Source organism: Lithobates pipiens, unplaced genomic scaffold (genome assembly GCF_037356315.1).
Source record: "Lithobates pipiens isolate NorthernLeopardFrog02 unplaced genomic scaffold, aLitPip1_a1.2 Scaffold_28, whole genome shotgun sequence".
In the NCBI taxonomy this organism is placed as follows: Eukaryota; Metazoa; Chordata; class Amphibia; order Anura; family Ranidae; genus Lithobates; species Lithobates pipiens.
In genome coordinates this window covers 129697570-129719921 of record NW_027507789.1, presented here as the reverse complement: position 1 = coordinate 129719921, position 22352 = coordinate 129697570, and the positions used below count along the sequence as shown (strand labels likewise).

The 22352-nt window shown below is 42.9% G+C and overlaps 16 non-coding genes across 16 annotated transcripts; all 16 read left to right on the top strand.

Annotated features, from left to right (window-relative positions):
- Positions 1–1842: 1842 nt before the first annotated feature.
- On the top strand, positions 1843–1924 carry TRNAL-AAG (transfer RNA leucine (anticodon AAG)). Its single transcript has one exon. It is a non-coding gene; the product is annotated as a tRNA-Leu (tRNA).
- An 871-nt stretch (positions 1925–2795) lies between these two features.
- On the top strand, positions 2796–2877 carry TRNAL-UAG (transfer RNA leucine (anticodon UAG)). The gene has a single exon. It is a non-coding gene; the product is annotated as a tRNA-Leu (tRNA).
- Positions 2878–3451: 574 nt separating this feature from the next.
- Positions 3452–3533, top strand: TRNAL-AAG (transfer RNA leucine (anticodon AAG)). The gene has a single exon. It is a non-coding gene; the product is annotated as a tRNA-Leu (tRNA).
- Positions 3534–11504: 7971 nt separating this feature from the next.
- TRNAL-AAG (transfer RNA leucine (anticodon AAG)) lies at positions 11505–11586 on the top strand. The gene has a single exon. It is a non-coding gene; the product is annotated as a tRNA-Leu (tRNA).
- Positions 11587–12468: 882 nt separating this feature from the next.
- TRNAL-UAG (transfer RNA leucine (anticodon UAG)) lies at positions 12469–12550 on the top strand. Its single transcript has one exon. It is a non-coding gene; the product is annotated as a tRNA-Leu (tRNA).
- A 574-nt stretch (positions 12551–13124) lies between these two features.
- TRNAL-AAG (transfer RNA leucine (anticodon AAG)) lies at positions 13125–13206 on the top strand. Its single transcript has one exon. It is a non-coding gene; the product is annotated as a tRNA-Leu (tRNA).
- An 871-nt stretch (positions 13207–14077) lies between these two features.
- On the top strand, positions 14078–14159 carry TRNAL-UAG (transfer RNA leucine (anticodon UAG)). Its single transcript has one exon. It is a non-coding gene; the product is annotated as a tRNA-Leu (tRNA).
- Positions 14160–14733: 574 nt separating this feature from the next.
- Positions 14734–14815, top strand: TRNAL-AAG (transfer RNA leucine (anticodon AAG)). The gene has a single exon. It is a non-coding gene; the product is annotated as a tRNA-Leu (tRNA).
- An 871-nt stretch (positions 14816–15686) lies between these two features.
- On the top strand, positions 15687–15768 carry TRNAL-UAG (transfer RNA leucine (anticodon UAG)). The gene has a single exon. It is a non-coding gene; the product is annotated as a tRNA-Leu (tRNA).
- Positions 15769–16342: 574 nt separating this feature from the next.
- Positions 16343–16424, top strand: TRNAL-AAG (transfer RNA leucine (anticodon AAG)). Its single transcript has one exon. It is a non-coding gene; the product is annotated as a tRNA-Leu (tRNA).
- Positions 16425–17446: 1022 nt separating this feature from the next.
- On the top strand, positions 17447–17528 carry TRNAL-AAG (transfer RNA leucine (anticodon AAG)). The gene has a single exon. It is a non-coding gene; the product is annotated as a tRNA-Leu (tRNA).
- Positions 17529–18410: 882 nt separating this feature from the next.
- Positions 18411–18492, top strand: TRNAL-UAG (transfer RNA leucine (anticodon UAG)). The gene has a single exon. It is a non-coding gene; the product is annotated as a tRNA-Leu (tRNA).
- Positions 18493–19066: 574 nt separating this feature from the next.
- Positions 19067–19148, top strand: TRNAL-AAG (transfer RNA leucine (anticodon AAG)). Its single transcript has one exon. It is a non-coding gene; the product is annotated as a tRNA-Leu (tRNA).
- Positions 19149–20019: 871 nt separating this feature from the next.
- Positions 20020–20101, top strand: TRNAL-UAG (transfer RNA leucine (anticodon UAG)). The gene has a single exon. It is a non-coding gene; the product is annotated as a tRNA-Leu (tRNA).
- Positions 20102–20675: 574 nt separating this feature from the next.
- Positions 20676–20757, top strand: TRNAL-AAG (transfer RNA leucine (anticodon AAG)). The gene has a single exon. It is a non-coding gene; the product is annotated as a tRNA-Leu (tRNA).
- An 882-nt stretch (positions 20758–21639) lies between these two features.
- Positions 21640–21721, top strand: TRNAL-UAG (transfer RNA leucine (anticodon UAG)). The gene has a single exon. It is a non-coding gene; the product is annotated as a tRNA-Leu (tRNA).
- The last annotated feature ends 631 nt before the right edge of the window (positions 21722–22352 follow it).

The window sequence follows — 22352 nt, the reverse complement described above, 5'->3', positions numbered from 1 at the left end:
GGGCACATAGTAACTAGAACGGTGGTCCGTGCGGGTGGAGTCGTCCGGAGGGGCTGGAGGGCAACTTCGAGGATAGGCACCAGGTCAGAGAACGAAGGGATCTTGTGGGTAAAACAAACAACCCGGGCCGTCAGTGAGAACGGAAGGGGGGGTAGAGGGAGAAGCAAGGCAGGTCCCGGGGGAGGAGGGGTGGAGAGGCTGGTGTGGTACTCACGGACGGCAGATCTTCGGCAGCAACAGAGTTCCTCATTCCACCAAATCGTCCCCTCTCATTAACGGAGGAGAGGGGCTGCGCTGACGTGAGTCGCGGCGTACCGGGCGGGCATTCGGCGACATCGGTCCAGGCCTACGATGACGGGATCGCTGACGAACCGCTTTCGGTGAAGGATTGAGCGTCACCGGCCTCCAAGGTTCAGCTGGGAAGAAGATGGAATACCAGTCCAGAAGTTCAACAAAGGGGAGATCAAGTTGAGCACAAAAAGCCGGCAGGTCTTCAGGTGTACGGAGGAGAGCCGAGCGCCCCCTGGAGGATGCGGATAGGCCAAAGGGGAATCTCCAACGATATTGGATGTTCCTGGTGCGCAGGGCTTCCAGTAATGGTCGCAATGCCTTCCTGTTCTGGAGGGTAATTTGCGAAAGGTCCTGGAACAGCTTCACCTCAGTTCCATTAAACAGTATACGGCCTCTCATACGAGCCTTGCGGAGTATTTCTTCCTTGAGGGGGAAATTCACAAGGAAACAAATTATGTCTCTGGGGGGCTCAGAGTCTCTGGGTGGAGGACGGAGGGCACGGTGCGCCCTTTCCATGTCAATGGGGGAGTCCGCCGGCCGCTCCATGAGGTCGTTGAAAATGGCGCATAGTGTTGGCTGGATGGCATCAGTTTCGACGGATTCGGGGATCCCTCGCACCCGAATATTGTGCCGGCGGCCCCGATTGTCGAGGTCCTCGACATGCCTGTGAAGCTCAAAAACTTGGGCAAGTTGGGAATCATAGGCAGACTGTACCTGGCGAATGGCGGCAGCGTGCGTCTGTGTGGTCTGTTCCACGTTGTCCATGCGGTGAGCCACCGCAAGGATGTCGGCCTTAAGATCTGCAATCGCCGCTGTCACTGTACATTTAATGTCCTGTGCCACCTTCTCCAGATCCAGGAGGCTCGGCGGATGAGTCCCTCCGGCCGCAGATAGGGATGCTCCAGGCATGGTAGCAGGTGATAGTTCGTCAGGCGAGGCCGGGGACTGGGCCTGCAGAAGCACGCGGGCCTGGTGTTTCTGGGACCGAAAGATCTCCGGAATGTGCCTCCCTTGTGGGGTCTGGGGATCCTTAGGGGTGCGGGAGACGGACGAGCTTCTGGTGGATCTGTGCATAGCAGGGAAGGGTGGTAGGCTCCCGTATGTGCAGCTAAAACGTCCCCGAAATGCGGGAACTCCCAAGTTAGGCAGCCATCTCGGTCTCCGTCCAGGCCACGCCCCCCAACTGAACGTGATTACCTCTCCTGTAAGCTAGATTCCACATTAACACTTTAAGTGTGGACACCAAAAAACAAGCAGTACTAATGAAAAGCTGGCACACTTTTCAGCAGAGTGCCAAGTGAACTTGCCACAGAATGCTGCACCCAAAGTCCACTCTCAAGTGTAAAGTGACCACCACCTGCTGCCTCAGAAAGAGGACTGAAACACATAAGGTGGCATCTTGGCCATCTCCGTGAAACTTCAACTACCTTTTATAATGGATAAAGTGGTGAATACTTGTAGTTTAGAGTTCTGAAGCCTCCAGCTCAAGCAATGAATGCAGAGCATGGAATGTCCCACCCCATTTTAGTCGATAACGTGTTCATTTTTATGGGTAGCATGGCCGAGCGGTCTAAGGCGCTGGATTAAGGCTCCAGTCTCTTTGGGGGCGTGGGTTCGAATCCCACTGCTGCCAAACTCCTTTTAACAAAATCCCTACCCTCTAGGGCTCAAGCTTCTCTGATCTTGCTCCTGCAATTTACTGCAGTTCCTTTCCCAACTCACTGGAATCTCAAAAAACACTTACCTCTCTGCTTTAGCAGCATTAGAAAAGCTGCAATCATTGCATGTTTTGTTTGATACATGATACATACATATAATATGCATGTTGTGCACATATTACATACATGCTACACACACTACACACATATGACATACATGTTACACACATGTGACACACGTGCTACTTACATATTACACACATAGTTCACACATATTACACAAATGTTACATACATATGATATACATGTTGCATGCATGTTACATACATGTCACACTCATGTTACACACCATTTAGACACAATTTTACACACATGTCACATGCATGTTACACATATTACACACATATAACATACATGTCATACACATCACATACATGCTACACACATATGCCATGCATGTCACACACATGTTACATTAATATGACACACATATGACATGCATGTTGCACATATCTTACATACATGTTACACACATATGGCATGCATATGACATGCATATGACATGCATGGTACACACATGTTACATACATGTTACACATATGACACACAATACACATATGGCATACATATCACACATATTACATACGTGTTACACACATATTACACAGATTATACATACATATGACATACATGTCATACACTTATGAAATACATGTTACACACGTTACATACATATGACACACATGACATACATGTTACGTACATGTCACATACAAACAATGAATGCAGAGCATGGAATGTAGACTGTCATGCCTCTTTTTAGTCCTTAGCAAGAGCACTTTCACAGGTAGCATGGCCGAGCAGTCTAAGGCGCTGGATTTAGGCTCCAGTCTCTTTGGAGGCGTGGGTTCAAATCCCACTGCTGCCAAGCTCTTTTAACAAATGCCTATCCTTGATTGCTCAAGCGTCTCTGAAGTTTCTGCTGCACTTTGCTGGCATTCCTTGCTCAACACACTGGAATCTCAGAACAGCAGCATTAGGAAATTGCATGCTTTGGTTGAGAAGTCTTCCAAAAGGGCACACTTCTGATGAGATGACTAGTGAAATCTTGTCAACGTTACAAAACAAGTTCAACTGAACGTGATTACCTCTCCTGTAAGCTAGATTCCACATTAACACTTTAAGTGTGGACACCAAAAAACAAGCAGTACTAATGAAAAGCTGGCACACTTTTCAGCAGAGTGCCAAGTGAACTTGCCACAGAATGCTGCACCCAAAGTCCACTCTCAAGTGTAAAGTGACCACCACCTGCTGCCTCAGAAAGAGGACTGAAACACATAAGGTGGCATCTTGGCCATCTCCGTGAAACTTCAACTACCTTTTATAATGGATAAAGTGGTGAATACTTGTAGTTTAGAGTTCTGAGGCCTCCAGCTCAAGCAATGAATGCAGAGCATGGAATGTCCCACCCCATTTTAGTCGATAATGTGTTCATTTTTATGGGTAGCATGGCCGAGCGATCTAAGGCGCTGGATTAAGGCTCCAGTCTCTTTGGGGGCGTGGGTTCGAATCCCACTGCTGCCAAACTCCTTTTAACAAAATCCCTACCCTCTAGGGCTCAAGCTTCTCTGATCTTGCTCCTGCAATTTACTGCAGTTCCTTTCCCAACTCACTGGAATCTCAAAAAACACTTACCTCTCTGCTTTAGCAGCATTAGAAAAGCTCCAATCATTGCATGTTTTGTTTGATACATGATACATACATATAATATGCATGTTGTGCACATATTACATACATGCTACACACACTACACACATATGACATACATGTTACACACATGTGACACACATGCTACTTACATATTACACACATAGTTCACACATATTACACAAATGTTACATACATATGATATACATGTTGCATGCATGTTACATACATGTCACACTCATGTTGCACACCATTTAGACACAATTTTACACACATGTCACATGCATGTTACACATATTACACACATATAACATACATGTCATACACATCACATACATGCTACACACATATGCCATGCATGTCACACACATGTTACATTAATATGACACACATATGACATGCATGTTGCACATATCTTAATATCTTAAATATCTTAGGAAATTGCATGCTTTGGTTGAGAAGTCTTCCAAAAGGGCACACTTCTGATGAGATGACTAGTGAAATCTTGTCAACGTTACAAAACAAGTCCAACTGAACGTGATTACCTCTCCTGTAAGCTAGATTCCACATTAACACTTTAAGTGTGGACACCAAAAAACAAGCAGTACTAATGAAAAGCTGGCACACTTTTCAGCAGAGTGCCAAGTGAACTTGCCACAGAATGCTGCACCCAAAGTCCACTCTCAAGTGTAAAGTGACCACCACCTGCTGCCTCAGAAAGAGGACTGAAACTACACACCCCTAGGGGGGGGAGGAGCCATGACGTAGGAGACAGGCGTCTGTCCGTCCGAGCGCCCGTCCGAGCCTCCCTGCCCTGTCTCCCGCCGGTACGCATCTCCCCATGATTACATTGCCTGAGGCCGTGTGCTCCCGAGACGCCGGGACGCCGCTCTGAAGCGGCCTGACTCTGTGCTCCGAGGACCAGGAACCACCCCCGCCAAACACAGCGCACCCCACGCCAGCGGAGGGGTTGCCCAAGAATACAGCAGCTCAGCAGTGGAGTTCTGCGTTCTTCAAGCCGCTGCTAAGGCGGGACGGGACCCGGACTGCATACCCCTGAAACGGAGGATCCACCGGAGCAAAGAAAAGGCTGATAGAAGGTGTTACACAGTCCACAGACGACAGAGCGGTAAGATAAGCAGCAGGAGGGGGAAGCATGGGGAGTCTCTGCTGAGTCTCTGCTGGATTGGTGAGAGGTGAGAGGCATGGTCACGGACGCTACACTAGGGAAGGGGAGATACCCCTAGGTAAATTGGAGCCTATCCTGCCCTACCTTCCTCTGCCTTAAAGTTTAATTTGATTTGACAGAACAATATAAGGAATGGCTGCTTGAGCTGGTTCTACATTTTTGCCGTTGAGGTGACTCGATTGCAGGAGCTATTTGCTACCAGGGGAGGGAAAAGGAAAAAACAGTGTTAACTAAAGGACGTTTTCCCAGAAACCCTCCCCCCCCTGGCTATAGGGGTCAGCTTCTTTTGTGGGCAGTCGCCAAAAACAGAGTCTGCAAGGGACATTTGTTATGTTGCCAACAATAGTTGCTGTAGGAGTTCAAATGCTGATGTAAGAGACCCTACCGCTGTCAAGCTGATTTACACTCTCCTGATTTTTTTTTTTTGGGAAACATACTGCATGGTTTAAAGAATGTATAGTAAGAATGTATCCTACAGTCAGCTAATCAATATTAGTAGCCCAATATAAAGAGGAGGAAGGAGCGGATCATAAGGAAGAAGGAAGAAGTGAAAAGAAAAGAAAAAGAACTTTCCTCTTTTTTTTTTTTTTTGCGGGTAACTTGATCTGAACAACTCTGTGACATTATGATAGAGGACTCATCGGTTATTCTATGACCCTCTGTTTTTTTTTCTCTTCTCTTCTGTTTTTTTTTGTTTTGCTGGACATTTTGTTTTGTTTTGTTTTGTTGGGCATTTTGGTTGATAAAATTCAATTAGCACTGTCCACCCCCAAATGTAATAACATAATAATACTGTACTGTTGTTTTTGCGGTAGGGTTCTTTCTTTTTTTTTTTTTTTTTTTTTGGGGGGAGCTATTTAAAGTGGCTGTAAAGATTTAGGCCGATATCCTTTGATAGGAGGAAGGGAATTAAATTTTGATAGGGCTGCCAGGATGAGAGGGAAAGCAGGCAAGATAAATAAACAAGTAACCCCCGCCGCAAGCCCGGTCGGAATTCAAAAATATATGGCCGCAAACACTAGCATAAGAGCAGAAGAAGAGTCCGGTAGCCCCAGGATGGAAAAACTGCTCCGCCCGGGCCCTGGCAGACAGAGGGGAGAGGATAGCAGAGGGACAAAGAACCCGGTCGTTAAGGCAACTGAACTTAAAAAAAAACATAGCGTGAACTTACACAGTGGGGATAGCAGCCAGAATGAAGCTCAAGGAAGGGAGGGACAAGAACATCTAGAGGCAGGAGAAAGGAGTCTGGATGGACAAAGGGAATTTGACCAGTCCCCACAGATTAGAGAGATGCTCTCAGAGATGTTCATGAGAATGGAGACCTCTCTAAGGGCAGATATCGCAACTATAAGGGAGGACATAGGCTTGGTTTTGGGGAGAGTTGAGGAGGTGGAAAACAAAGTAGAGGCCCAGGAGCACAGAATAGATGGAATCTTAGAGCAGGTAACAGCCCTCCGTAGGGGAAATAGAACAATTAGATATAAACTAGAAGACCAGGAGAATAGAAGCAGAAGGAAGAACATACGAATAAAAGGTCTACCTGAGACAGTTAGCGCATCTGCCCTTGGAGAGATAGCCCAACAGATTCTCAATCCCTTATTAGATAGAGAAGCTACAACCCCACTGAAGCTAGATAGAATACACAGGATGACGCGACCTCTTGGAGTTAGATCAGAAGCCCCACGAGATGTCATAGCGAGATTTCACCACGTAGCGGAAAAAGTGCAGGTAATGAGAAAAGCTAGAACACAGCCAGGGGTGCTCTACGGAGACGTGGAATTGCAGATTTACTCCGACTTAGCGGGGGAGACGCTTGGAAGAAGGAGACGGTTGAAACCGCTAACGGAACTATTGAGAGCAGCCGACATCCCATATCAGTGGGGATTTCCGGCGTGCCTCATAGGGAAGAAAGACGGCCGATCTGCGGTTCTACGTTTCCCGGAGGACCTACAAGAATTCTGTGAACAGTCAGGGATACGTCCTGCTCCACAGATAGAATGGGACACTGAAGAGGTTCTAGGGGGTGAGAGGAGTGGGACCCAAAGGACTACTAGACAGGATAGGCCGAGCGATTGGAGTCGAAAGAATCCAATTACCTGAAGCCGAGATAAATTTGAATAGGGGACTAAGAGGAGGAGGGAGGAGGGGAGGAGAGAGGGGAGGCTTGGGGAAGTTTCGGACGGACATGGGGGCGAACCCCAGGGACACTATGGGGAGAGGAGACCACCGACACTGGCCTACCAGTCCCATAGGTTTAACATGAAAAGGGGAGTCCTACCCAGTCTTACGAGACGTTTTGTTATAGGACAAGGGGAGGGAGGGGGGAGGGAGGGGGGTTTGGGGTTTTTGGGGGTTTTTTATGGGCTCTCACTCGGTCCTTCTACAGGGGTAACAGGTATGGTCACCAACGGGTTCACTAGACGCTCCAAAAAGAGAGGGAGAATGCCCCTTGGAAGAGAGGTATGGGGATAGTTAACGTTATTACCTATAATGTAAGGGGCTTAAACACAAAAATGAAAAGACATAGAATAAACGATGAGTTGCAGCATATGGAGGCAAATATAGCATGTCTCCAGGAGACGCACTTAACATGCACCTCAGGGGTCAGACTGAATTCGATTGATTTCCCGGTATGGATTTATGGGGATTCCCCATCCTCGTACTCCAGAGGGGTTGCAATAGGCTTCAGTAAAACAATGAGGTTTAATTTAGAGGAGCGACTGGTGGACCCGGAGGGACGATACCTGTGTTTAAAAGGAATGTTGTTTAACCTTAAATGCACAATTGTAAACATTTATGCCCCAAACGAGAATGCGGACATATTCCTAAAGAAAATATTGAACAAATTAGAGGATTTTAAAGAGGGGAAATTAATTCTTGCTGGAGATTTTAACTGGAGTGTAAACCCCAAAGTTGATACTTCAGCAGGAGGCCCAAGGACATCGGTATATAAGCAGAGAATGTTTTTAAGGGCGTTGGCTGCATTCCAACTACAGGATACCTGGAGAGTACTTCACCCAAAGGATAGGGATTACTCTTGCTTCTCCTCGGTCCATGGTTCCTTCTCCCGAATAGACTATATCTTCCTGGAGCATTCATTTCTGAAAGCACTTAAGAAGGCGGAAATAAAAGTTAGAACCGTGTCAGATCATGCACCAGTTATGATTGGGTTGGAGATAGGAGAGGACCATGGACCGAGGCTGAATTGGAGACTGAATGAATCTCTGTTACAGGACAAGGACTCTGCAAGTAAGGTTGAGAGGGAGATAGAACAGTTCTTCAGATTAAATGATACACCGGGAATTTCAAGCCCTATACTATGGGAAACGCATAAAGTGGTAATAAGAGGGGTATTAATAGGGATTGGAGCAGGGAAAAAGAGAGAGAGAGAGAGGAGGAAAGCCCTACTGTATGAAGAAATTCAGAGACTGGAGCTGGGCAGCAGACCAAGGGGACTGCATGATACCCGGGATCTAGTAAAAAAAAAGAGAGAACTAGAAGACTCTCTAGAACAGGACAGGAGGGCCGCCTATCACATCCTAGGAATAGAGATGTATCAATGGGGAAACAAAGCCGGTAAATGGCTGGCCAAGAGGGTGAAGGATAAGAAAAGCAGAACCTTTATTCCAAAAGTAAGAAATGAGGCGGGGGACATACAAAATATGCCGGAGGATATAATGAACACGTTCTATACATATTACAAAACCCTATATAATATCCAACAGGAAACCTTAGAGAATGGAGGCCGGGATGCAATAAAGGACTATTTGAAAGGGATAGATATCCCCAAGGCTAAACAAATGGAAATGGAAGCACTAGAAGCCCCAATATCAAAGCTGGAAGTCGAATGGGCGATCAAAAATACAGCTAAGGGAGGGTGCCCCGGGCCAGATGGGTTCCCGATATCATACTACAAGGAATTTCAAAAACAGCTGACCCCAAAATTATGCGCGTATTTTAATGCAGTGGGGAGGGAGGGGAATTTTCGAGAAGAGACACTACTGGCGCATGTGGTCCTGATCCTGAAAGAGGCTAAGGATCCGTTGGCAGTGGAAAGCTACAGGCCAATTTCCTTGCTAAATTCAGATATTAAACTTTTTGCAAAAATTATCTCTGAACGATTAAGACCTCATGTCCCAGAGTGGATACAGCAGGATCAGGTAGGTTTTACTCAGGGGAGAGAAGGTCGGGATAACACACTAAAGACTATTATGCTAAGCCAGGAAACCATAAGACAGAAGATCCCCTCGATACTCATGTCTATAGATGCTGAAAAGGCATTTGACAGGGTTAGTTGGGGGTTCTTATTCGAAGTGTTGGAGCGATATGGATTGGGACAGAGGATGAGAGGGTGGATAGAAGCTTTGTATACTAAGCCTAAAGCTAAAATAAGAATAAACGGGACCCTGTCTTGCCCCCTTGAACTGTGCAACGGGACAAGACAGGGCTGCCCGCTCTCCCCAATTCTATTCATTCTGGCACTAGAACCCCTCCTGACTGCTATTAGGAAGAATCAAAACATCCAGGGAATACGGGTAGATGAGAGGGATTATCGGGTTGCTGCTTTTGCAGACGATCTTCTGCTCTATATCTCTAGCCCGGAGACCTCTATACCGGCGATTATGGAAGAACTAAAAAAATATGGGAAAGTCTCCAATTTTAAGGTTAACGCAACCAAATCCGAAATCCTAAACTTAAATATACCAGTAGAAGAACAGAGAACCCTACAAACTAAATACCCTTTTAGATGGAGTGGGAGGGAATTGGCCTACTTAGGAATAAAGCTTACAGCAGGGATGGGGGACTTGTATGAGGCTAATTATATCCCCCTACTGAACAAAATTAAACATCATTTAGATAGGTTCCAATACAAAGCTTTATCATGGATAGGGAGAATAAACACAGTTAAAATGTTTATTTTACCAATGTTTACTTACATATGTCAAATGGTCCCCATAATATTACCACAGGGATATCTTAATAAATTAAAAATGATGATTAAAAGATTCATATGGAAAAAAAAAGCGGCGAGGGTGGCCCTCAATACTTTGATAAGAAGTAAAGCCAGAGGAGGATTAGCAATGCCCGATTTCAAAAAGTACTACGAGGCCATAGCAATCTCACGAATCACAGACTGGACACATAATAAAAAGGGGAAGGATTGGGTGGAATTAGAAATTAAGCTAAGTAGAAGGGAATTAGGGGAGATAATATGGATACCCGCAAAATATAGAGAATTAGGGATTAGCACAAATTTATTGACAAAAGGGTCACTGCGAATATGGGACATAATAAATAAGAGACACAAGTGGGAACATAACTCACCATTTATGCCATTACTAGACACTAATTTTTTTTTACCAGGGCAAGAGGAATATGTATATTATAGTAGATGGGCTAAGAAAGATAAAATTAAATTACAAGAGGTTATGGAAGGGAATAGGGTATGCACATATGAGGAATTAATAGAAAAGTGGGGGCACAAGCCTTTAGATAAGTGGAGATATTCACAATTATATTATTTTATTCAGTCTTTAACACAACCACTACGAGGCTCGGAGCAACTTAGACCTCTGGAGAAGCTGATAGGGAACCCTCAATGCGTTGTAAAAAGGATCTCAAAAATATATGACATCTTAATAGAGGTAGAAGAGCAAAAATACCCCCCCTATATGGAGAAGTGGGAAAATGAACTGGGACCGCTGAATAATGATCTCCATAGAAATAGGATTATTAGACGAACGTACTCGGTGGCCAAAGACCTTCAAACTAGAGAGATGTCATATAAACTTTTAACAAGGTGGTATATAACCCCACAGCAAGGAAATAAAATTAGTAGCGAGACCCCCGCAACATGCTGGAGAGGCTGCTCAGCGGTGGGGACCTTTGCTCATATATGGTGGGAGTGCCCCAAGATACAGATATTCTGGGAGAAAATTATAAAAGCTATCTTGGAAATAACAGGGGAAGGGATTAGAAGAGACCCATGGGTTTGCTTATTTCACGACTCGGAAAAAGGAGAGAGAGAGTATGGGTACTCCCTGGTTCCTTGCCTATTGAACTCCGCTAAGGCACTGATCCCGCGTAGATGGAGGAAACCCGACCCCCCCTCGATGAAGGAGTGGGTAGAAAGGTTAGAAAGGACACGAAATATTGAAGAGACAATCTATAAACTGGATAACCTAGAAGGGAGATATCAATATAAATGGCTACCGTGGATACAATTCGGAAAAACTGAAGGTTATTTAAAGCTACTTGACTGTCAGTAAAGAAGAAGGGAAAAATCAGAAAGAGGGGAAAACAAGACAGAGTAGGAAAAAGGGAAAAGGCCCGGGGAAGGGACCGAGTGAGAGGGGTGGGGAGGGAGGGATAAGGGAGTTCATTCTTAAAGAAATGTTGTTGTATTTATCAATTTATTGAATAGTTTATGTTTGTATATTCTGAAAAATCTGAAAATAAAGAATAAATAAAAAAAAGAAAGAGGACTGAAACACATAAGGTGGCATCTTGGCCATCTCCGTGAAACTTCAACTACCTTTTATAATGGATAAAGTGGTGAATACTTGTAGTTTAGAGTTCTGAGGCCTCCAGCTCAAGCAATGAATGCAGAGCATGGAATGTCCCACCCCATTTTAGTCGATAACGTGTTCATTTTTATGGGTAGCATGGCCGAGCGGTCTAAGGCGCTGGATTAAGGCTCCAGTCTCTTTGGGGGCGTGGGTTCGATTCCCACTGCTGCCAAACTCCTTTTAACAAAATCCCTACCCTCTAGGGCTCAAGCTTCTCTGATCTTGCTCCTGCAATTTACTGCAGTTCCTTTCCCAACTCACTGGAATCTCAAAAAACACTTACCTCTCTGCTTTAGCAGCATTAGAAAAGCTGCAATCATTGCATGTTTTGTTTGATACATGATACATACATATAATATGCATGTTGTGCACATATTACATACATGCTACACACACTACACACATATGACATACATGTTACACACATGTGACACACGTGCTACTTACATATTACACACATAGTTCACACATATTACACAAATGTTACATACATATGATATACATGTTGCATGCATGTTACATACATGTCACACTCATGTTACACACCATTTAGACACAATTTTACACACATGTCACATGCATGTTACACATATTACACACATATAACATACATGTCATACACATCACTTACATGCTACACACATATGACATGCATGTCACACACATGTTACATTAATATGACACACATATGACATGCATGTTGCACATATCTTACATACATGTTACACACATATGGCATGCATATGACATGCATGGTACACACATGTTACATACATGTTACACATATGACACACAATACACATATGGCATACATATCACACATATTACATACGTGTTACACACATATTACACAGATTATACATACATATGACATACATGTTGAATACATGTTACATACATGTCATACACTTATGAAATACATGCTACACACGTTACATACATATGACACACATGACATACATGTTACGTACATGTCACATACAAACAATGAATGCAGAGCATGGAATGTAGACTGTCATGCCTCTTTTTAGTCCTTAGCAAGAGCACTTTCACAGGTAGCATGGCCGAGCGGTCTAAGGCGCTGGATTTAGGCTCCAGTCTCTTTGGAGGCGTGGGTTCAAATCCCACTGCTGCCAAGCTCTTTTAACAAATGCCTATCCTTGATTGCTCAAGCGTCTCTGAAGTTTCTGCTGCACTTTGCTGGCATTCCTTGCTCAACACACTGGAATCTCAGAACAGCAGCATTAGGAAATTGCATGCTTTGGTTGAGAAGTCTTCCAAAAGGGCACACTTCTGATGAGATGACTAGTGAAATCTTGTCAACGTTACAAAACAAGTCCAACTGAACGTGATTACCTCTCCTGTAAGCTAGATTCCACATTAACACTTTAAGTGTGGACACCAAAAAACAAGCAGTACTAATGAAAAGCTGGCACACTTTTCAGCAGAGTGCCAAGTGAACTTGCCACAGAATGCTGCACCCAAAGTCCACTCTCAAGTGTAAAGTGACCACCACCTGCTGCCTCAGAAAGAGGACTGAAACACATAAGGTGGCATCTTGGCCATCTCCGTGAAACTTTAACTACCTTTTATAATGGATAAAGTGGTGAATACTTGTAGTTTAGAGTTCTGAGGCCTCCAGCTCAAGCAATGAATGCAGAGCATGGAATGTCCCACCCCATTTTAGTCGATAACGTGTTCATTTTTATGGGTAGCATGGCCGAGCGGTCTAAGGCGCTGGATTAAGGCTCCAGTCTCTTTGGGGGCGTGGGTTCGAATCCCACTGCTGCCAAACTCCTTTTAACAAAATCCCTACCCTCTAGGGCTCAAGCTTCTCTGATCTTGCTCCTGCAATTTACTGCAGTTCCTTTCCCAACTCACTGGAATCTCAAAAAACACTTACCTCTCTGCTTTAGCAGCATTAGAAAAGCTGCAATCATTGCATGTTTTGTTTGATACATGATACATACATATAATATGCATGTTGTGCACATATTACATACATGCTACACACACTACACACATATGACATACATGTTACACACATGTGACACACGTGCTACTTACATATTACACACATAGTTCACACATATTATACAAATGTTACATACATATGATATACATGTTGCATGCATGTTACATACATGTCACACTCATGTTGCACACCATTTAGACACCATTTTACACACATGTCACATGCATGTTACACATATTACACACATATAACATACATGTCATACACATCACATACATGCTACACACATATGCCATGCATGTCACACACATGTTACATTAATATGACACACATATGACATGCATGTTGCACATATCTTACATACATGTTACACACATATGGCATGCATATGACATGCATGGTACACACATGTTACATACATATTACACATATGACACACAATACACATATGGCATACATATCACACATATTACATACGTGTTACACACATATTACACAGATTATACATACATATGACATACATGTTACATACATGTCATACACTTATGAAATACATGTTACACACGTTACATACATATGACACACATGACATACATGTTACGTACATGTCACATACAAACAATGAATGCAGAGCATGGAATGTAGACTGTCATGCCTCTTTTTAGTCCTTAGCAAGAGCACTTTCACAGGTAGCATGGCCGAGCAGTCTAAGGCGCTGGATTTAGGCTCCAGTCTCTTTGGAGGCGTGGGTTCAAATCCCACTGCTGCCAAGCTCTTTTAACAAATGCCTATCCTTGATTGCTCAAGCGTCTCTGAAGTTTCTGCTGCACTTTGCTGGCATTCCTTGCTCAACACACTGGAATCTCAGAACAGCAGCATTAGGAAATTGCATGCTTTGGTTGAGAAGTCTTCCAAAAGGGCACACTTCTGATGAGATGACTAGTGAAATCTTGTCAACGTTACAAAACAAGTCCAACTGAACGTGATTACCTCTCCTGTAAGCTAGATTCCACATTAACACTTTAAGTGTGGACACCAAAAAACAAGCAGTACTAATGAAAAGCTGGCACACTTTTCAGCAGAGTGCCAAGTGAACTTGCCACAGAATGCTGCACCCAAAGTCCACTCTCAAGTGTAAAGTGACCACCACCTGCTGCCTCAGAAAGAGGACTGAAACACATAAGGTGGCATCTTGGCCATCTCCGTGAAACTTCAACTACCTTTTATAATGGATAAAGTGGTGAATACTTGTAGTTTAGAGTTCTGAAGCCTCCAGCTCAAGCAATGAATGCAGAGCATGGAATGTCCCACCCCATTTTAGTCGATAACGTGTTCATTTTTATGGGTAGCATGGCCGAGCGGTCTAAGGCGCTGGATTAAGGCTCCAGTCTCTTTGGGGGCGTGGGTTCGAATCCCACTGCTGCCAAACTCCTTTTAACAAAATCCCTACCCTCTAGGGCTCAAGCTTCTCTGATCTTGCTCCTGCAATTTACTGCAGTTCCTTTCCCAACTCACTGGAATCTCAAAAAACACTTACCTCTCTGCTTTAGCAGCATTAGAAAAGCTGCAATCATTGCATGTTTTGTTTGATACATGATACATACATATAATATGCATGTTGTGCACATATTACATACATGCTACACACACTACACACATATGACATACATGTTACACACATGTGACACACGTGCTACTTACATATTACACACATAGTTCACACATATTACACAAATGTTACATACATATGATATACATGTTGCATGCATGTTACATACATGTCACACTCATGTTACACACCATTTAGACACAATTTTACACACATGTCACATGCATGTTACACATATTACACACATATAACATACATGTCATACACATCACATACATGCTACACACATATGCCATGCATGTCACACACATGTTACATTAATATGACACACATATGACATGCATGTTGCACATATCTTACATACATGTTACACACATATGGCATGCATATGACATGCATATGACATGCATGGTACACACATGTTACATACATGTTACACATATGACACACAATACACATATGGCATACATATCACACATATTACATACGTGTTACACACATATTACACAGATTATACATACATATGACATACATGTCATACACTTATGAAATACATGTTACACACGTTACATACATATGACACACATGACATACATGTTACGTACATGTCACATACAAACAATGAATGCAGAGCATGGAATGTAGACTGTCATGCCTCTTTTTAGTCCTTAGCAAGAGCACTTTCACAGGTAGCATGGCCGAGCAGTCTAAGGCGCTGGATTTAGGCTCCAGTCTCTTTGGAGGCGTGGGTTCAAATCCCACTGCTGCCAAGCTCTTTTAACAAATGCCTATCCTTGATTGCTCAAGCGTCTCTGAAGTTTCTGCTGCACTTTGCTGGCATTCCTTGCTCAACACACTGGAATCTCAGAACAGCAGCATTAGGAAATTGCATGCTTTGGTTGAGAAGTCTTCCAAAAGGGCACACTTCTGATGAGATGACTAGTGAAATCTTGTCAACGTTACAAAACAAGTTCAACTGAACGTGATTACCTCTCCTGTAAGCTAGATTCCACATTAACACTTTAAGTGTGGACACCAAAAAACAAGCAGTACTAATGAAAAGCTGGCACACTTTTCAGCAGAGTGCCAAGTGAACTTGCCACAGAATGCTGCACCCAAAGTCCACTCTCAAGTGTAAAGTGACCACCACCTGCTGCCTCAGAAAGAGGACTGAAACACATAAGGTGGCATCTTGGCCATCTCCGTGAAACTTCAACTACCTTTTATAATGGATAAAGTGGTGAATACTTGTAGTTTAGAGTTCTGAGGCCTCCAGCTCAAGCAATGAATGCAGAGCATGGAATGTCCCACCCCATTTTAGTCGATAATGTGTTCATTTTTATGGGTAGCATGGCCGAGCGGTCTAAGGCGCTGGATTAAGGCTCCAGTCTCTTTGGGGGCGTGGGTTCGAATCCCACTGCTGCCAAACTCCTTTTAACAAAATCCCTACCCTCTAGGGCTCAAGCTTCTCTGATCTTGCTCCTGCAATTTACTGCAGTTCCTTTCCCAACTCACTGGAATCTCAAAAAACACTTACCTCTCTGCTTTAGCAGCATTAGAAAAGCTGCAATCATTGCATGTTTTGTTTAATACATGATACATACATATAATATGCATGTTGTGCACATATTACATACATGCTACACACACTACACACATATGACATACATGTTACACACATGTGACACACATGCTACTTACATATTACACACATAGTTCACACATATTACACAAATGTTACATACATATGATATACATGTTGCATGCATGTTACATACATGTCACACTCATGTTGCACACCATTTAGACACAATTTTACACACATGTCACATGCATGTTACACATATTACACACATATAACATACATGTCATACACATCACATACATGCTACACACATATGCCATGCATGTCACACACATGTTACATTAATATGACACACATATGACATGCATGTTGCACATATCTTAATATCTTAAATATCTTAGGAAATTGCATGCTTTGGTTGAGAAGTCTTCCAAAAGGGCACACTTCTGATGAGATGACTAGTGAAATCTTGTCAACGTTACAAAACAAGTCCAACTGAACGTGATTACCTCTCCTGTAAGCTAGATTCCACATTAACACTTTAAGTGTGGACACCAAAAAACAAGCAGTACTAATGAAAAGCTGGCACACTTTTCAGCAGAGTGCCAAGTGAACTTGCCACAGAATGCTGCACCCAAAGTCCACTCTCAAGTGTAAAGTGACCACCACCTGCTGCCTCAGAAAGAGGACTGAAACACATAAGGTGGCATCTTGGCCATCTCCGTGAAACTTCAACTACCTTTTATAATGGATAAAGTGGTGAATACTTGTAGTTTAGAGTTCTGAGGCCTCCAGCTCAAGCAATGAATGCAGAGCATGGAATGTCCCACCCCATTTTAGTCGATAACGTGTTCATTTTTATGGGTAGCATGGCCGAGCGGTCTAAGGCGCTGGATTAAGGCTCCAGTCTCTTTGGGGGCGTGGGTTCGATTCCCACTGCTGCCAAACTCCTTTTAACAAAATCCCTACCCTCTAGGGCTCAAGCTTCTCTGATCTTGCTCCTGCAATTTACTGCAGTTCCTTTCCCAACTCACTGGAATCTCAAAAAACACTTACCTCTCTGCTTTAGCAGCATTAGAAAAGCTGCAATCATTGCATGTTTTGTTTGATACATGATACATACATATAATATGCATGTTGTGCACATATTACATACATGCTACACACACTACACACATATGACATACATGTTACACACATGTGACACACGTGCTACTTACATATTACACACATAGTTCACACATATTACACAAATGTTACATACATATGATATACATGTTGCATGCATGTTACATACATGTCACACTCATGTTACACACCATTTAGACACAATTTTACACACATGTCACATGCATGTTACACATATTACACACATATAACATACATGTCATACACATCACTTACATGCTACACACATATGACATGCATGTCACACACATGTTACATTAATATGACACACATATGACATGCATGTTGCACATATCTTACATACATGTTACACACATATGGCATGCATATGACATGCATGGTACACACATGTTACATACATGTTACACATATGACACACAATACACATATGGCATACATATCACACATATTACATACGTGTTACACACATATTACACAGATTATACATACATATGACATACATGTTGAATACATGTTACATACATGTCATACACTTATGAAATACATGCTACACACGTTACATACATATGACACACATGACATACATGTTACGTACATGTCACATACAAACAATGAATGCAGAGCATGGAATGTAGACTGTCATGCCTCTTTTTAGTCCTTAGCAAGAGCACTTTCACAGGTAGCATGGCCGAGCGGTCTAAGGCGCTGGATTTAGGCTCCAGTCTCTTTGGAGGCGTGGGTTCAAATCCCACTGCTGCCAAGCTCTTTTAACAAATGCCTATCCTTGATTGCTCAAGCGTCTCTGAAGTTTCTGCTGCACTTTGCTGGCATTCCTTGCTCAACACACTGGAATCTCAGAACAGCAGCATTAGGAAATTGCATGCTTTGGTTGAGAAGTCTTCCAAAAGGGCACACTTCTGATGAGATGACTAGTGAAATCTTGTCAACGTTACAAAACAAGTCCAACTGAACGTGATTACCTCTCCTGTAAGCTAGATTCCACATTAACACTTTAAGTGTGGACACCAAAAAACAAGCAGTACTAATGAAAAGCTGGCACACTTTTCAGCAGAGTGCCAAGTGAACTTGCCACAGAATGCTGCACCCAAAGTCCACTCTCAAGTGTAAAGTGACCACCACCTGCTGCCTCAGAAAGAGGACTGAAACACATAAGGTGGCATCTTGGCCATCTCCGTGAAACTTTAACTACCTTTTATAATGGATAAAGTGGTGAATACTTGTAGTTTAGAGTTCTGAGGCCTCCAGCTCAAGCAATGAATGCAGAGCATGGAATGTCCCACCCCATTTTAGTCGATAACGTGTTCATTTTTATGGGTAGCATGGCCGAGCGGTCTAAGGCGCTGGATTAAGGCTCCAGTCTCTTTGGGGGCGTGGGTTCGAATCCCACTGCTGCCAAACTCCTTTTAACAAAATCCCTACCCTCTAGGGCTCAAGCTTCTCTGATCTTGCTCCTGCAATTTACTGCAGTTCCTTTCCCAACTCACTGGAATCTCAAAAAACACTTACCTCTCTGCTTTAGCAGCATTAGAAAAGCTGCAATCATTGCATGTTTTGTTTGATACATGATACATACATATAATATGCATGTTGTGCACATATTACATACATGCTACACACACTACACACATATGACATACATGTTACACACATGTGACACACGTGCTACTTACATATTACACACATAGTTCACACATATTATACAAATGTTACATACATATGATATACATGTTGCATGCATGTTACATACATGTCACACTCATGTTGCACACCATTTAGACACCATTTTACACACATGTCACATGCATGTTACACATATTACACACATATAACATACATGTCATACACATCACATACATGCTACACACATATGCCATGCATGTCACACACATGTTACATTAATATGACACACATATGACATGCATGTTGCACATATCTTACATACATGTTACACACATATGGCATGCATATGACATGCATGGTACACACATGTTACATACATATTACACATATGACACACAATACACATATGGCATACATATCACACATATTACATACGTGTTACACACATATTACACAGATTATACATACATATGACATACATGTTACATACATGTCATACACTTATGAAATACATGTTACACACGTTACATACATATGACACACATGACATACATGTTACGTACATGTCACATACAAACAATGAATGCAGAGCATGGAATGTAGACTGTCATGCCTCTTTTTAGTCCTTAGCAAGAGCACTTTCACAGGTAGCATGGCCGAGCAGTCTAAGGCGCTGGATTTAGGCTCCAGTCTCTTTGGAGGCGTGGGTTCAAATCCCACTGCTGCCAAGCTCTTTTAACAAATGCCTATCCTTGATTGCTCAAGCGTCTCTGAAGTTTCTGCTGCACTTTGCTGGCATTCCTTGCTCAACACACTGGAATCTCAGAACAGCAGCATTAGGAAATTGCATGCTTTGGTTGAGAAGTCTTCCAAAAGGGCACACTTCTGATGAGATGACTAGTGAAATCTTGTCAACGTTACAAAACAAGTCCAACTGAACGTGATTACCTCTCCTGTAAGCTAGATTCCACATTAACACTTTAAGTGTGGACACCAAAAAACAAGCAGTACTAATGAAAAGCTGGCACACTTTTCAGCAGAGTGCCAAGTGAACTTGCCACAGAATGCTGCACCCAAAGTCCACTCTCAAGTGTAAAGTGACCACCACCTGCTGCCTCAGAAAGAGGACTGAAACACATAAGGTGGCATCTTGGCCATCTCCGTGAAACTTCAACTACCTTTTATAATGAATAAAGTGGTGAATACTTGTAGTTTAGAGTTCTGAGGCCTCCAGCTCAAGCAATGAATGCAGAGCATGGAATGTCCCACCCCATTTTAGTCGATAATGTGTTCATTTTTATGGGTAGCATGGCCGAGCGGTCTAAGGCGCTGGATTAAGGCTCCAGTCTCTTTGGGGGCGTGGGTTCGAATCCCACTGCTGCCAAACTCCTTTTAACAAAATCCCTACCCTCTAGGGCTCAAGCTTCTCTGATCTTGCTCCTGCAATTTACTGCAGTTCCTTTCCCAACTCACTGGAATCTCAAAAAACACTTACCTCTCTGCTTTAGCAGCATTAGAAAAGCTGCAATCATTGCATGTTTTGTTTGATACATGATACATACATATAATATGCATGTTGTGCACATATTACATACATGCTACACACACTACACACATATGACATACATGTTACACACATGTGACACACGTGCTACTTACATATTACACACATAGTTCACACATATTACACAAATGTTACATACATATGATATACATGTTGCATGCATGTTACATACATGTCACACTCATGTTGCACACCATTTAGACACCATTTTACACACATGTCACATGCATGTTACACATATTACACACATATAACATACATGTCATACACATCACATACATGCTACACACATATGCCATGCATGTCACACACATGTTACATTAATATGACACACATATGACATGCATGTTGCACATATCTTACATACATGTTACACACATATGGCATGCATATGACATGCATGGTACACACATGTTACATACATGTTACACATATGACACACAATACACATATGGCATACACATCACACATATTACATACGTGTTACACACATATTACACAGATTATACATACATATGACATACATGTTGAATGCATGTTACATACATGTCATACACTTATGAAATACATGTTACACACGTTACATACATATGACACACATGACATACATGTTACGTACATGTCACATACAAACAATGAATGCAGAGCATGGAATGTAGACTGTCATGCCTCTTTTTAGTCCTTAGCAAGAGCACTTTCACAGGTAGCATGGCCGAGCGGTCTAAGGCGCTGGATTTAGGCTCCCGTCTCTTTGGAGGCGTGGGTTCAAATCCCACTGCTGCCAAGCTCTTTTAACAAATGCCTATCCTTGATTGCTCAAGCGACTCTGAAGTTTCTGCTGCACTTTGCTGGCATTCCTTGCTCAACACACTGGAATCTCAGAACAGCAGCATTAGGAAATTGCATGCTTTGGTTGAGAAGTCTTCAAAAAGGGCACACTTCTGATGAGATGACTAGTGAAATCTTGTCAACGTTACAAAACAAGTCCAACTGAACGTGATTACCTCTCCTGTAAGCTAGATTCCACATTAACACTTTAAGTGTGGACACCAAAAAACAAGCAGTACTAATGAAAAGCTGGCACACTTTTCAGCAGAGTGCCAAGTGAACTTGCCACAGAATGCTGCACCCAAAGTCCACTCTCAAGTGTAAAGTGACCACCACCTGCTGCCTCAGAAAGAGGACTGAAACACATAAGGTGGCATCTTGGCATGTTTTGTTTGATACATGATACATACATATAATATGCATGTTGTGCACATATTACATACATGCTACACACACTACACACATATGACATACATGTTACACACATGTGACACACGTGCTACTTACATATTACACACATAGTTCAAACATATTACACAAATGTTACATACATATGATATAGATGTTGCATGCATGTTACATACATG